The sequence below is a fragment of the Rattus norvegicus genome, chromosome 2, assembly GCF_021556685.1.
Source record: "Rattus norvegicus strain SHRSP/BbbUtx chromosome 2, alternate assembly SHRSP_T2T, whole genome shotgun sequence".
Classification (NCBI taxonomy): Eukaryota; Metazoa; Chordata; class Mammalia; order Rodentia; family Muridae; genus Rattus; species Rattus norvegicus.
Genome location: NC_141535.1, coordinates 169,249,851 through 169,264,184, shown reverse-complemented (window position 1 = coordinate 169,264,184; position 14,334 = coordinate 169,249,851). Strand labels below are relative to the sequence as shown.

At 39.6% G+C, this 14,334-nt stretch overlaps 1 protein-coding gene and 1 pseudogene across 12 annotated transcripts in view; both read left to right on the top strand.

The window, feature by feature from the left end:
* Positions 1–14,334, top strand: part of Gucy1a1 (guanylate cyclase 1 soluble subunit alpha 1) — a 62,999-nt gene that overhangs the window by 6,629 nt on the left and 42,036 nt on the right.
* On the top strand, positions 6,441–6,509 carry LOC134486013 (U4 spliceosomal RNA; annotated as a pseudogene).

Below are 14,334 nucleotides of genomic sequence, written 5' to 3'. Positions count from 1 at the left end.
TTATAAAAAAGCAAAAACAATAACACTGGGTTAAACTATAATGACCTGTAAACAGCATGTCACATTTCACACTTAAATAATATGTTTTCAAGAATCGTTCTGGAATCATGTCTGGTGTTACTGTTGAGCTCTCTGGGTCAGAGTCAGCAACAAACAATTTTGAAAGTCAAGGCACTGGCTGGATTTCTCATTCTCATACAAAGTAGCAACTTTGTATTTGTTTCCTCCCTGTTTTTCTTCTTCCTCCCTTCTCCCGGTTCCTATATGGAGACATGATCTTCTGATATAGTAAGCTGTATCAGAACTAATGACCTAGAACTCATGATGCCCCTGCCTCAGCTTCCAGGGTGTTATGACCACACTTGCCCCACCCAAATGCACCACCATTGTATTTTTTAAAAACACATTAGCAATTTCATTATCAATGTATCAAATAAATGGACAATTTCATTATCTTACCCACAAATCCTGTTAGTACTCTGTAGTGCAATTTTTTCACTCTTCTTTAGACTTAAATTCACTTAGAAGGTTTTATCACATCGTATAACCCAAATAATATATTTCTTATTCTACCTTTTGTCTCAATATTAACAAGATGTGGCTCCAAGTCGAGTCACACAGACTGTCTGAGGACATAGTACCATTTGACCTTCTTTGTCTCCTTAAAGGCAGAACACTTTTCTCACATCTAATAAAAATGCCATCATTATTGCTTTATCTAGTCATCTGTAACAGAAATCAAAAGACAATCTTTGTTATTGTAAGTTTTAAAAGCTTTGGTTCATTTTCATGCTTTGTAATTTATGGTGCCCTTCTTAGAGGACCAGCCGCTCTTTTGTTCCTCGCTCAATAAAGTTTATTACAGATTATGCTTGTCACTGGGGAGACACAACCACATTGATGACACAGGCCTTGATTGGAAGGAATTTAAACTCTGCACATGGCAGCTAGCAAAAGCAAGAAATAGTCTCCAAATTATACATGTCAGCCCATAACGAGTAGCTTGATACGTGTGTGGCAGTTTTAATGGGTTCTAAAGAACTGAGATGGGAGACAGCTCTGCAGTGGAAAAACTGAGGAATGAGTTCCAAGGACAATCCAGGACAAGGCCAGGGGATTGGGTTCCACAGGACCCACAGGGCTTATATTTTAGAGTTCTAGGGAATGTGTGCCAGGCAGAGGCCTGGGCAAGAGGCACTACAGGGAGTAGGCGAATGGGCATGATCAAAGTATTGGGCCGGGGGAGTAGCACAGGCATTTTGCAAATCACAACTCATTTTCTTTTGAGACAAGGTCTTACTGAACTGGCCTAGCCCTAGCTCATGCCTCAGTCTTTAGAAAAGCTACAGCTTTGTATCGCTGCCTGGTGGAATCTTTTCCTTAGGAGAGAGCATTTCTGCTTCCTCTGTTCTGGTGTTTACCCTTCTTCTTGCTCTAATACTGGAAGAGCCACACTGACTTGGGCTTCACAGATTCAGCTTTCCTGTTGCCCAGTTCTGCATTGAATGTCTTGGACACATTCTCACAACACCCTGTACTTTCCCTGTATGCTCCCTTACTATATTATAATGATATTTGAATTTGTCTTTGCCCCATTAGGATGATTTGGGTGGGGGATGTTAGCTTGAGTCCCCATTTTGTGCACACTTAGGAGAAATGCTGAATGTCTCATAAGCACACAGTAAAATGCGTCTGTGATTTGGTCTGCTGGAGCCACGAGATTATCTCAGAGTCCTTTTGTGCAAGGCACTCAAGATAAGAAGGGGTTAGAGCACAAGAACAGGATGCTAGGCAGAGCATTTCTTCATTAGGTAATGTTGAACTGTGCTATGCTTGTTTAAAGTTGGGGGTGGTGTTAAGGTGCACATATCAGTTTCGACTACACATTCTTAAATCAACTCTAGTCTTCACAATTCTACATTTATTTTTGGAATTAATCATAATATTGTCTAGTATCTTAACATGCTGTTTCTGTCCTCCTACCATATTGTAAGAAATAGTCATAGACTGCAATGTTTTCATTCATGAAGGACTCCAAAGATCCCTAAGTACAAATACCATTGTGCTGAGACTAAGTGGTGGGGAGGCAAACAGTCAAGCCTTGCTGGATGTTGTGTGTCTTCAAAATAGTAAAAAACCTCGACTTGAATTCTGCATGATTGTGTTAAGGATGTTTATTTTTCTAATCTAAATACACACACACATTCACACACACATTCACACACACACACACTCACACACATTAACACACACATTCACAAACACATTCACACACTCACACATTCACACACACATTCATACACACACACACTCACACACACATTCACACACACATTCACATGCACACATTCACACACACACATTCACACACACACATTCATACACACACACTCACACACACATTCACACACACTCACACACACATTAACACACATTAACACACATTCACACACTCACACATTCACACACACATTCATACACACACTCATACACACATTCACACACACTCACATGCACACATTCACACACACACACATTCACACACTCACATACACACACACACACACACACATTCACACACTCACCCAGACACAGAAATTGCTAGCTGCTTAGTCTCAGTCACCAGTCACAAACTGCAGCCTCAGAAATGCTTCCTTAGAAGCAGTTAAATATATATTACAGTAGTCTTCTTACCTGTGGTTTTGATTTCTGTAGTTCTGATTTCTGAAAGTATTAAGTAGAAAATTCCAAAAATAAACAAACCTTAATTTTTCTATAATACCTATGGCAATGTGTTATTATAGATTCTATTATAACATAATAATTTCTATCTCTTGCTCTGTTCAGTTTAGAAATTAATGTTATCATTCGATATGTAGGTACATAGAGTCAAAATAACAAGCATGTACTAATTTGAGTATTAATGATTTCAAGAATCTGAGAAGTCTCTTAAAATGTTTCCCTGTCAACCAATGGGATTATAGTATTGGGTTCATACAGCACTGAACAAGGAATTTCAGTATTTCCTTGGCAAAGGTAATCTCTGAAGCTGTGCACTTGTTATCATGAAACTTCATAAAAGAATCTGACTGTGTAAACCATGGAGAAGGTTGTACATGCAGTACGGGAGGAGGTTTGGATAGAAGCAGTAAAGAGATCAGCACCAGAGATGAGGACATTTAAATCTACCTACACAATGTCCCCTTGGTTCTGTTCTCATTGGAGACAGTGCCTCACTAAGCTGACCATGCTAGCCTCCAATTCACTCTGTAACCCAAGCTGGCTTGAACTCAAGCCTCTGCTTCTCAAGTGCTAGGACATTCCAGTATAACTTAAAACAAGACCTTTTTACACCGGATTGGCTGTATATGTTTGTAAATGTGATTGACACAGAGCAGGATTCTTTAAGACATTTAAAAATGTCTTGTAAGATTTGCTAATTAGAGGTGGCACCCTTCCTTGCTCACTTGGACACCAAGTAGTAATTGAATGTGACACAGTGTCTATTTTTGAGTCTTTCTCTAGTGAGTGGCTTTAGAGTAATTCTTATGCCCTAGATGCGCTGCCTTATGTTAAACATTCTGTAGTGTTTGGGAGAGAGTAGTGGCATTTCCTGATCGAGTTTGCATCTTACTTGAAAAGCAAATCATCTTAACTGAAGTCCCCAAATCTTCCTTTCTCCATCCTCCTCCATCATAAGGTTCCATTTGACTTCAATCTCTTACCACCTTCAGCTCACTCGTAGGCATGGCCGAGAATAAGTCCATACATGGGGGTCCTCTTCTTCACCCAGTTTCTGCCCTCCTAGTCCTACCTTTAGCCTTTGGGTATATGCTGTCTTTTACGAATGTGCCTCTAGGCTTCCACAGGAAAAATTTTATCCAGAACTGCTTTGCTAGCCTTGGAGCAATTGCCAGCTGACTTCCATCAAAACCATGGCATGTGGGCAAAGTCTGTTAAAATTAAAGGAAAGTTAATGAATGAAAACACATGAAGAATCCAGCATGTGGGGCATAGGTATGAAAGGCAGGTGCAGACAGGGTTGGCTGGGAACATGATGCGTGCACACATGCAAGGTAGTGAGGAGAGTAGCTTCATTTTGGTGCTACCTTCAAATGTCTTCATTACTGGGAATGGCTAGGACATTTTTCCTTATCAGCCTTTCAAAGGTTTAATTATCACAAACCAGAATAAGCCAGATTAGGTACTTCTATGATTATCATGCAAGGTGTTTTATTTCATAGTAGAAATTATAAGCAGTTGTTCCTCCGTCAAGTTTTACACAGTAAATTCTGTATGGCTATAGCTGCATGAACCCTCCTTGATAAATGACACTTGGTTCAGGGAACACAAATCTCAACATGTTCTGTCGTATGCCAGGCATTTGGCACCATTTTAAATGAGATTAAAAATTGATCAAAAGTTCAAGCTGATAACATAAGGGCCACGCTGCTGTCCCTGCCATCTTGCCTTGTTCTTCCTCTTGCTTCAGATCAATTAGCCAATTTCCTAAGCTGTGGGCTTTAATCACATTCTTCTTTCTTTCTTTCTATATCTCTGTATTTGACCCACTGACAATATTTTATCCTGAAAACTTCTCTCTTGATTTCTCCACTCCCCTGTTTCCTACTTGTATTATATAAGCATATAAGCTCCACTATGCATGCTTTCTTTTTTTTTTTATTAACTTGACTATTTCTTATATACATTTCGAGTGTTATTCCCTTTCCTGGTTTCCGGGCAAACATACTCCTCCCCGCTCCCCTTCCTTATGGGTGTTCCCCTCCCAAACCTCCCCCCATTGTCGCCCTCCCCTCAACAGTCTAGTTCACTGGGGGTTCAGTCTTAGCAGGACCCAGGGCTTCCCCTTCCACTGGTGCTCTTACTAGGATATTCATTGCTACCTATAAGGTCAGAGCCCATAGTCTTTAGGTAGTGGCTTAGTCCCTGGAAGCTCTGGTTGCTTGGCGTTGTTGTACATATGGGGTCTCGAGCCCCTTCAATTATGCATGCTTTCAGAAAGAGACCTCCAATGTGACAGGAAAGTTTCAGTGCCAGCTTCTGACGTCACCATCACAGCCTGTCATGGCATACACCGAGCTGAATCTGTGTGGCCAAAGTGTCCACATGCAACCTTTGCCTTAAGGGTGTGGTCCATGGTTTTGTTCTAAATTTCTGAAATTCGATTCCCTAGAATGTAATGGTGGCTGGCTCACTGACAAGTGTGGGTGAGATCTGGGGATGACTGACTAGGTAATAATGGAAGAATGTATGAGAGACGGGACCGATGGGAAATTCTAAGGGAAGCATGGGTAGAGATGCCATCAAAGACAGGTCCAGAAGAATGGGTTGGGTAATGGACTCTTTGGGCTTTGGGGAAAAGTCTGCTATAAAGTGGAGAGCCTCCGTGTGTGAAAATGCTGTATTCAGACACACTGAGTTACTGTGACACTTAACTCACATGATAGCCTACAAAGTTACTGAAATGTAAACTTAGAACATACAACTTCTAAATAGTTACTATAAAGTTGGTTAAAAGAATCCACAATCACGTTATATGATTATTTGAAATAAAAAACTGTATGCTTTTATTTACTGAACAAATAAAGATCATTTCTTGGGAAGATACGAAAAATAAACCATTATCCTGACACATGCATGAAAAAAGCATGTTAGTGTGTACTATCATACATCATAGTTTCACACACTTCTGGTGACACTCAAGATATGCTAATTTCCAAAAGCCGCTATACAGTGTGATCCATGACGATCTCGGTACCCTAAACTCTGCCAGGCTCTCTGAACCTTCCCACTTGCCTGATGTGATGATGCAGCTTTGCCGTGTAACATGCTAGCCCAATGGAAACCGTAAATGTGTTGAAAATTATAGATTTTCATGGCAATGTGATCCATTTCTCAGTACCAAGGAGCTAAATTGATTATTCCATTGCTGTCTCATAGGAATTTAAAGTGTTATGAAGCTACCAGTCATGGCAGATAGAAGTACTAGGGCTTTAGATTAAGGGTATTTTCAGCCTCCTCTTTCTAAGTCATAACTACAACCTTCGTTATAAGAAATAGATTTCCTTTAAATCCATATAAATATTAAACATGAAGATACTGTTTTAAGTGAGAAATCTTAAATTTGGAAATGTTAAAATGATCTGAAAATTCCCCAAAACAATGTATAGTTGCCTCTTGTGTCTACAGGTAACTACAAGAAAGATTCAGGATTACAAAATATTCGTGTTAATTAAATAGATAATGATAAGCATTAGTTAATGACTATTAGGGGATTAAAGAATGTAAAAACAGAAGCAAGGAGATCAGAACTACTATTGTAGTATGCATATTTTACATAAAAACAATTTTACAGCTTATCCTCTCCTGTGCATGGTGGTAATGATTCTGAAGTGTGTCAATTTGGACATGTGTGTGGCAGTTTTGCTCAGTGGCAGTATCATAGCCAATGAGGTTTATCTGAGGCGCGATTATTGCTAATTGGACATGTGTGTGGATCCTCTGAGGATGAACTGTGCTAATCTCTAATGCATACACTAGGCCTAGGGAAGAAAATTCAACACGGCAATAAACGCTGTTAGAACGACGATGTCATTGTGTGTCATAGAGTCTGGAAAGCTTCCTGGACTCAGAGGAAAGGTCGCTACAGAAAGCATTTTAGATCAGTGTGTTGCAAGGAAAATAGTTTTCACCATTCTGCTACTTGTGTCCAGCATGAGAGACTTGAGCCTGCAGAGCCCACTCACATGCCAGCTCTTCTATGTTGCCTTGATCAGGGGCAGGAGGTTGCCATAAGGAGCGGGAGCCAGGAAGCAGCCTGTTACCCGGCGATCACATATTCCTTTGAGTTCTTGAGTTCTGGGAATTGTTATTGTTATAAATAGAATCATAATACAGAATATATGTACAACAAATTGCACGGATGTCTAGGTATACCTGTGAAGCAGTGGCTAAAATCTTGATAACAGACCCTTCCAGAACCTTGACCATTTTCTTGGGTAATTTCTCAATTCATCCTTCCCCTTGCCTCTGTCTCAGGCAGCTAGAATTCTGCCTTATGTTTTTGCATTTGTTTTAGTTTCCATGTTTTACATAAAACCAATTTTACAGTTTGTCCTCTAGTATGCCAGTGATCACATTAATGATTTTGAAATGTGTCTATTCAGCCTCAGGTGCATCCTTGGAGTGGTGTCCCATTCATGTGTGGCTTCACGGTGTTTCTTTTATGCAGTTACTCAGGGATGGGCCTCAGAAGTACTTTCAAGTTTTCATTCTTACAAATAAAGCTGGAGGGCTGGAGAGACGGCTCAGCCAAAAGCCACAAATAAAGCCAATATGAGCATTTACATATAAATCTATATTTGAATATACATTCATAGTCCTCTTGAATAAACATGCAAAATTGAAAAAAATACATCGTGTCGTAGAGAGTTTAAATTTTTATGAAAATGCCAAACTTATGTTCCTGTACCATTTGCCCAGCAGCAGCATATGGATATGTTATTTATTCCACATTGTAAAAACCGTTAATATTTTCAAACTGCATCTATATTTGGTGGCATGGGTATATGATCCCAGCTGAAGAGGAGGCTGACCTAGAAGATGGCCACCTCAAGGCCTGCGTGGGTTGCTAAGTGACTTCAAGTGATAACTTAGTGAGATGCAAGCTAAAAATAAGAAAAAAGACGCCAAGTTATGCCTGTGGTAGATCATTTATGAGTTCCTGAGTTTGATCACCATTAACACTTAGATACATACACAAGCACACCTAGACACACAGACACATACACACACACACACACACACACACACACACACACACACACACGAATTTTAGGCAGTTTAGTGTATTTTTCCTGGTTTATTATGAGAAAGTTGTTTATTTTGTATTAATGGCTCTTCTGAGTGAAATGTAGATCAGGTGCTTGCCCATTTGTTAACGGGAATCACCAGTTTTCTTACTGAGCTGTAATGTGTTGTATATTCAAGAGTCAACTCTTGCTGGTGGATGTGTTGCTCCTGTCTAGCTGTGTGTCTATCCTTTCAGTAACTTAGTACCATCTTCCAGAGAATGATCATGTTTCCCTCATGCATGACCACAAAGTATTTCTTTTACATTTTCTTCAAGTACCTTTATGTTTTAAATAATTACACTTAAATTTATGGTGCAATATACAAAGACTACATGGCATCATCGGAGCCCAATTCTCCCACCAAAATAAACATGGAATATCCAAACACACCAGAAAAGCAAGATCTAGTTTCAAAATCATATTTGATCATGATGCTGGAGGACTTCAAGAAAGACGTGAAGAACTCCCTTAGGGAAACACTGGAAAACATTAATAAACAAGTAGAAGCCTACAGAGAGGAATCGCAAAAATCCCTGAAAGAATCGCAAAAATCCCTGAAAGAATTCCAGGAAAACACAATCAAACAGTTGAAGGAATTAAAAATGGAAATAGAAGCAATCAAGAAAGAACACATGGAAACAACCCTGGATATAGAAAACCAAAAGAAGAGACAAGGAGCTGTAGATACAAGCTTCACCAACAGAATACAAGAGATGGAAGAGAGAATCTCAGGAGCAGAAGATTCCATAGAAATCATTGACTCAACTGTCAAAGATAATGTAAAGCAGAAAAAGCTACTGGTCCAAAACATACAGGAAATCCAGGACTCAATGAGAAGATCAAACCTAAGGATAATAGGTATAGAAGAGAGTGAAGACTCCCAGCTCAAAGGACCAGTAAGTATCTTCAACAAAATCATAGAAGAAAACTTCCCTAACCTAAAAAAAGAGATACCCATAGGCATACAAGAAGCCTACAGAACTCCAAATAGATTGGACCAGAAAAGAAACACCTCCCGTCACATAATAGTCAAAACACCAAACGCACAAAATAAAAAAAGAATATTAAAAGCAGTAAGGGAAAAAGGTCAAGTAACATATAAAGGCAGACCTATCAGAATCACACCAGACTTCTCGCCAGAAACTATGAAGGCCAGAAGATCCTGGACTGATGTCACACAGACCCTAAGAGAACACAAATGCCAGCCCAGGTTACTGTATCCTGCAAAACTCTCAATTAACATAGATGGAGAAACCAAGATATTCCATGACAAAACCAAATTTACACAATATCTTTCTACAAATCCAGCACTACAAAGGATAATAAATGGTAAAGCCCAACATAAAGAGGCAAGCTATAACCTAGAAGAAGCAAGAAACTAATCGTCTTGGCAACAAAACAAAGAGAATGAAAGCACACAAACATAACCTCACATCCAAATATGAATATAACGGGAAGCAATAATCACTATTCCTTAATATCTCTCAACATCAATGGCCTCAACTCCCCAATAAAAAGACATAGATTAACAAACTGGATACGCAATGAGGACCCTGCATTCTGCTGCCTACAGGAAACACACCTCAGAGACAAAGACAGACATTACCTCAGAGTGAAAGGCTGGAAAACAATTTTCCAAGCAAATGGTCAGAAGAAGCAAGCTGGAGTAGCCATTCTAATACCAAGTAAAATCAATTTTCAACTAAAAGTCATCCAAAAAGATAAGGAAGGACACTTCATATTCATCAAAGGAAAAATCCACCAAGATGAACTCTCAATCCTAAATATCTATGCCCCAAATACAAGGGCACCTACATATGTAAAAGAAACCTTACTAAAGCTCAAAACACACATTGCACCTCACACAATAACAGTGGGAGATTTCAACACCCCACTCTCATCAATGGACAGATCATGGAAACAGAAATTAAACAGAGACGTAGACAGACTAAGAGAAGTCATGAGCCAAATGGACTTAACGGATATTTATAGAACATTCTATCCTAAAGCAAAAGGATATACCTTCTTCTCAGCTCCTCATGGTACTTTCTCCAAAATTGACCATATAATTGGTCAAAAAACGAGCCTCAACAGGTACAGAAAGATAGAAATAATCCCATGCGTGCAATCGGACCACCACGGCCTAAAACTGGTCTTCAATAACAATCAAGGAAGAATGCCGACATATACTTAGAAATTGAACAATGCTCTACTCAATGATAACCTCGTCAAGGAAGAAATAAAGAAAGAAATTAAAAACTTTTTAGAATTTAATGAAAATGAAGGTACAACATACCCAAACTTATGGGACACAATGAAAGCTGTGCTAAGAGGAAAACTCATAGCGCTGAGTGCCTGCAGAAGGAAACAGGAAAGAGCATATGTCAGCAGCTTGACAGCACACCTAAAAGCTCTAGAACAAAAAGAAGCAAATACACCCAGGAGGAGTAGAAGGCAGGAAATAATCAAACTCAGAGCAGAAATCAACCAAGTAGAAACAAAAAGGACCATAGAAAGAATCAACAGAACCAAAAGTTGGTTCTTTGAGAAAATCAACAAGATAGATAAACCCTTAGCCAGACTAACGAGAGGACACAGAGAGTGCGTCCAAATTAACAAAATCAGAAATGAAAAGGGAGACATAACAACAGATTCAGAGGAAATTCAAAAAATCATCAGATCTTACTATAAAAACCTATATTCAACAAAACTTGAAAATCTTCAGGAAATGGACAATTTCCTAGACAGATACCAGATACCGAAGTTAAATCAGGAACAGATAAACCAGTTAAACAACCCCATAACTCCTAAGGAAATAGAAGCAGTCATTAAATGTCTCCCAACCAAAAAGAGCCCAGGTCCAGACGGGTTTAGTGCAGAATTCTATCAGACCTTCATAGAACACCTCATACCAATATTATCCAAACTATTCCACAAAATTGAAACAGATGGATCACTACCGAATACCTTCTACGAAGCCACAATTACTCTTATACCTAAACCACACAAAGACCCAACAAAGAAAGAGAACTTCAGACCAATTTCCCTTATGAATATCGACGCAAAAATACTCAATAAAATTCTGGCAAACCGAATCCAAGAGCACATCAAAACAATCATCCACCATGACCAAGTAGGCTTCATCCAAGGCATGCAGGGATGGTTTAATATATGGAAAACCATCAACGTGATCCATTATATAAACAAACTGAAAGAACAAAACCACATGATCATTTCATTAGACACTGAGAACGCATTTGACAAAATTCAACACCCCTTCATGATAAAAGTCCTGGAAAGAATAGGAATTCAAGGCCCATACCTGAACATAGTAAAAAGCCATATACAGCAAACCAGTTGCTAACATTAAACTAAATGGAGAGAAACTTGAAGCAATCCCACTAAAATCAGGGACTAGACAAGGCTGCCCACTCTGTCCCTACTTATTCAATATAGTTCTTGAAGTTCTAGCCAGAGCAATCAGACAACAAAAGGAGGTCAAGGGGATACAGATCAGAAAAGAAGAAGTCAAAATATCACTATTTGCAGATGATATGATAGTATATTTAAGTGATCCCAAAAGTTCCACCAGAGAACTACTAAAGCTGATAAACAACTTCAGCAAACTGGCTGGGTATAAAATTAACTCAAATAAATCAGTTGCCTTCCTCTATACAAAAGAGAAACAAGCCGAGAAAGAAATTAGGGAAACGACACCCTTCATAATAGACCCAAATAATATAAAGTACCTCGGTGTGACTTTAACCAAGCAAGTAAAAGATCTGTACAATAAGAACTTCAAGACACTGAGGAAAGAAATTGAAGAAGACCTCAGAAGATGGAAAGATCTCCCATGCTCATGGATTGGCAGGATTAATATAGTAAAAATGGCCATTTTACCAAAAGCAATCTACAGATTCAATGCAATCCCCATCAAAATACCAATCCAATTCTTCAAAGAGTTAGAGAGAACAATTTGCAAATTCATCTGGAATAACAAAAAACCCAGGATAGCTAAAACTATCCTCAACAATAAAAGGACTTCAGGGGGAATCACTATCCCTGAACTCAAGCAGTATTACAGAGCAATAGTGATAAAAACTGCATGGTATTGGTACAGAGACAGACAGATAGAACAATGGAATAGAATTGAAGACCCAGAAATGAACCCACACACCTATGGGCACACCTTGATTTTTGACAAAGGAGCCAAAACCATCAAATGGAAAAAAGATAGCATTTTCAGCAAATGGTGCTGGTTCAACTAGAGGTCAATATGTAGAAGAATGCAGATCGATCCATGCTTATCACCCTGTACAAAGCTTAAGTCCAAGTGGATCAAGGACCTCCACATCAAACCAGACACACTCAAAGTAATAGAAGAAAAATTAGGGAAGCATCTGGAACACATGGGCACTGGAAAAAATTTCCTAAACAAAACACCAATGGCTTACGCTCTAAGATCAAGAATCGACAAATGGGATCTCATAAAACTGCAAAGCTTCTGTAAGGCAAAGGACACTGTGGTTAGGACAAAATGGCAACCAACAGATTGGGAAAAGATCTTTACCAATCCTACAACAGATAGAGGCCTCATATCCAAAATATACAAAGAACTCAAGAAGTTAGACCGCAGGGAAACAAATAATCCTATTAAAAAATGGGGTTCAGAGCTAAACAAAGAATTCACAGCTGAGGAATGCCGAATGGCTGAGAAACACCTAAAGAAATGTTCAACATCTTTAGTCATAAGGGAAATGCAAATCAAAACAACCCTGAGATTTCACCTCACACCAGTGAGAATGGCTAAGATCAAAAACTCAGGGGACAACAGATGCTGGCGAGGATGTGGAGAAAGAGGAACACTCCTCCATTGTTGGTGGGATTGCAAACTGGTACAACCATTCTGGAAATCAGTCTGGAGGATCCTCAGAAAATTGGACATTGAACTGCCTGAGGATCCAGCTATACCTCTCTTGGGCATATACCCAAAAGATGCCCCAACATATAAAAAAGTCACGTGCTCCACTATGTTCATTGCAGCCTTATTTATAATAGCCAGAAGCTGGAAAGAACCCAGATGCCCTTCAACAGAGGAATGGATACAGAAAATGTGGTACATCTACACAATGGAATATTACTCAGCTATCAAAAACAACGACTTTATGAAATTCGTAGGCAAATGGTTGGAACTGGAAAACATCATCCTGAGTGAGTTAACCCAATCACAGAAAGACATACATGGTATGCACTCATTGATAAGTGGCTATTAGCCCAAATGCTTGAATTACCCTAGATGCACAGAACATATGAAACTCAAGAAGGATGACCAAAATGTGAATGCTTCACTCCTTCTTTAAAAGGGGAACAAGAATACCCTTGAGAGGGAATAGGGAATAGGGAGGCAAAATTTAGAACAGAGGCCCATTCAGAGCCTGCCCCATATGTGGCCCACACATATACAGCCATCAAACTAGATAAGATGGATGAAACAAAGAAGTGCAGGCCGACAGGAGCCAGATGTAGATCTCTCCTGAGAGACACAGCCAGAATACAGCAAATACAGAGGCGAATGCCAGCAGCAAACCACTGAACTGAGAATAGGACCCCCGTTGAAGGAATCAGAGAAAGAACTGGAAGAGCTTGAAGGGGCCTGAGACCCCATATGTACAACAATGCCAAGCAACCAGAGCTTCCAGGGACTAAGCCACTACCTAAAGACTATACATGGACTGACCCTGGACTCTGACCTCATAGGTAGCAATGAATATCCTAGTAAGAGCACCAGTGGAAGGGGAAGCCCTCGGTCCTGCTAAGACTGAACCCCCAGTGAACTAGACTGTGGGGGGGAGGGTGGCAATGGGGGGAGGGTTGGGAGGGGAACACCCATAAGGAAGGGGAGCGGGGAGGGGGATGTTTGCCCGGATACCGGGAAAGGGAATAACACTCGAAATGTATATAAGAAATACTCAAGTTAATAAAGAAAAATAAATAAAATGTTAAAAAAAAGAAAATGCTAGTTATTGTAATGCCTGGAATCTTGCATTGACATTAATTCTAATGCTTTTTTGACTGTTGTGTCCATATATTCATCTGATAAGTATGATCTTTATATATTCCCTTTCCAACCCAAACCAAGCACATTCTTTTCTATCCCCCTTCTCTTCTTCTCCCTTCTATTCCTTTTCCATTTCCCTTCTCTCCTCTCACCATCTTCCTTTCCTTTTTCTTTTTTTCAAAACAAATGCTTTTATTTTTTAATTTTTTTTAATCTTTACTAACTTGGGCATTTCTTGGGTATTTCTTATTTACATTTCGATTGTTATTCCCTTTCCCGGTGCCAACATCCCCCTAACCCCTCCCCCTCCCCTTGTATATGGGTGTTCCCCTCCCCATCCTCCCCCCCATTACCACCCTCCCCCCAACATTCACGTTCACTGGGAGTTCAGTCTCGGCAAGA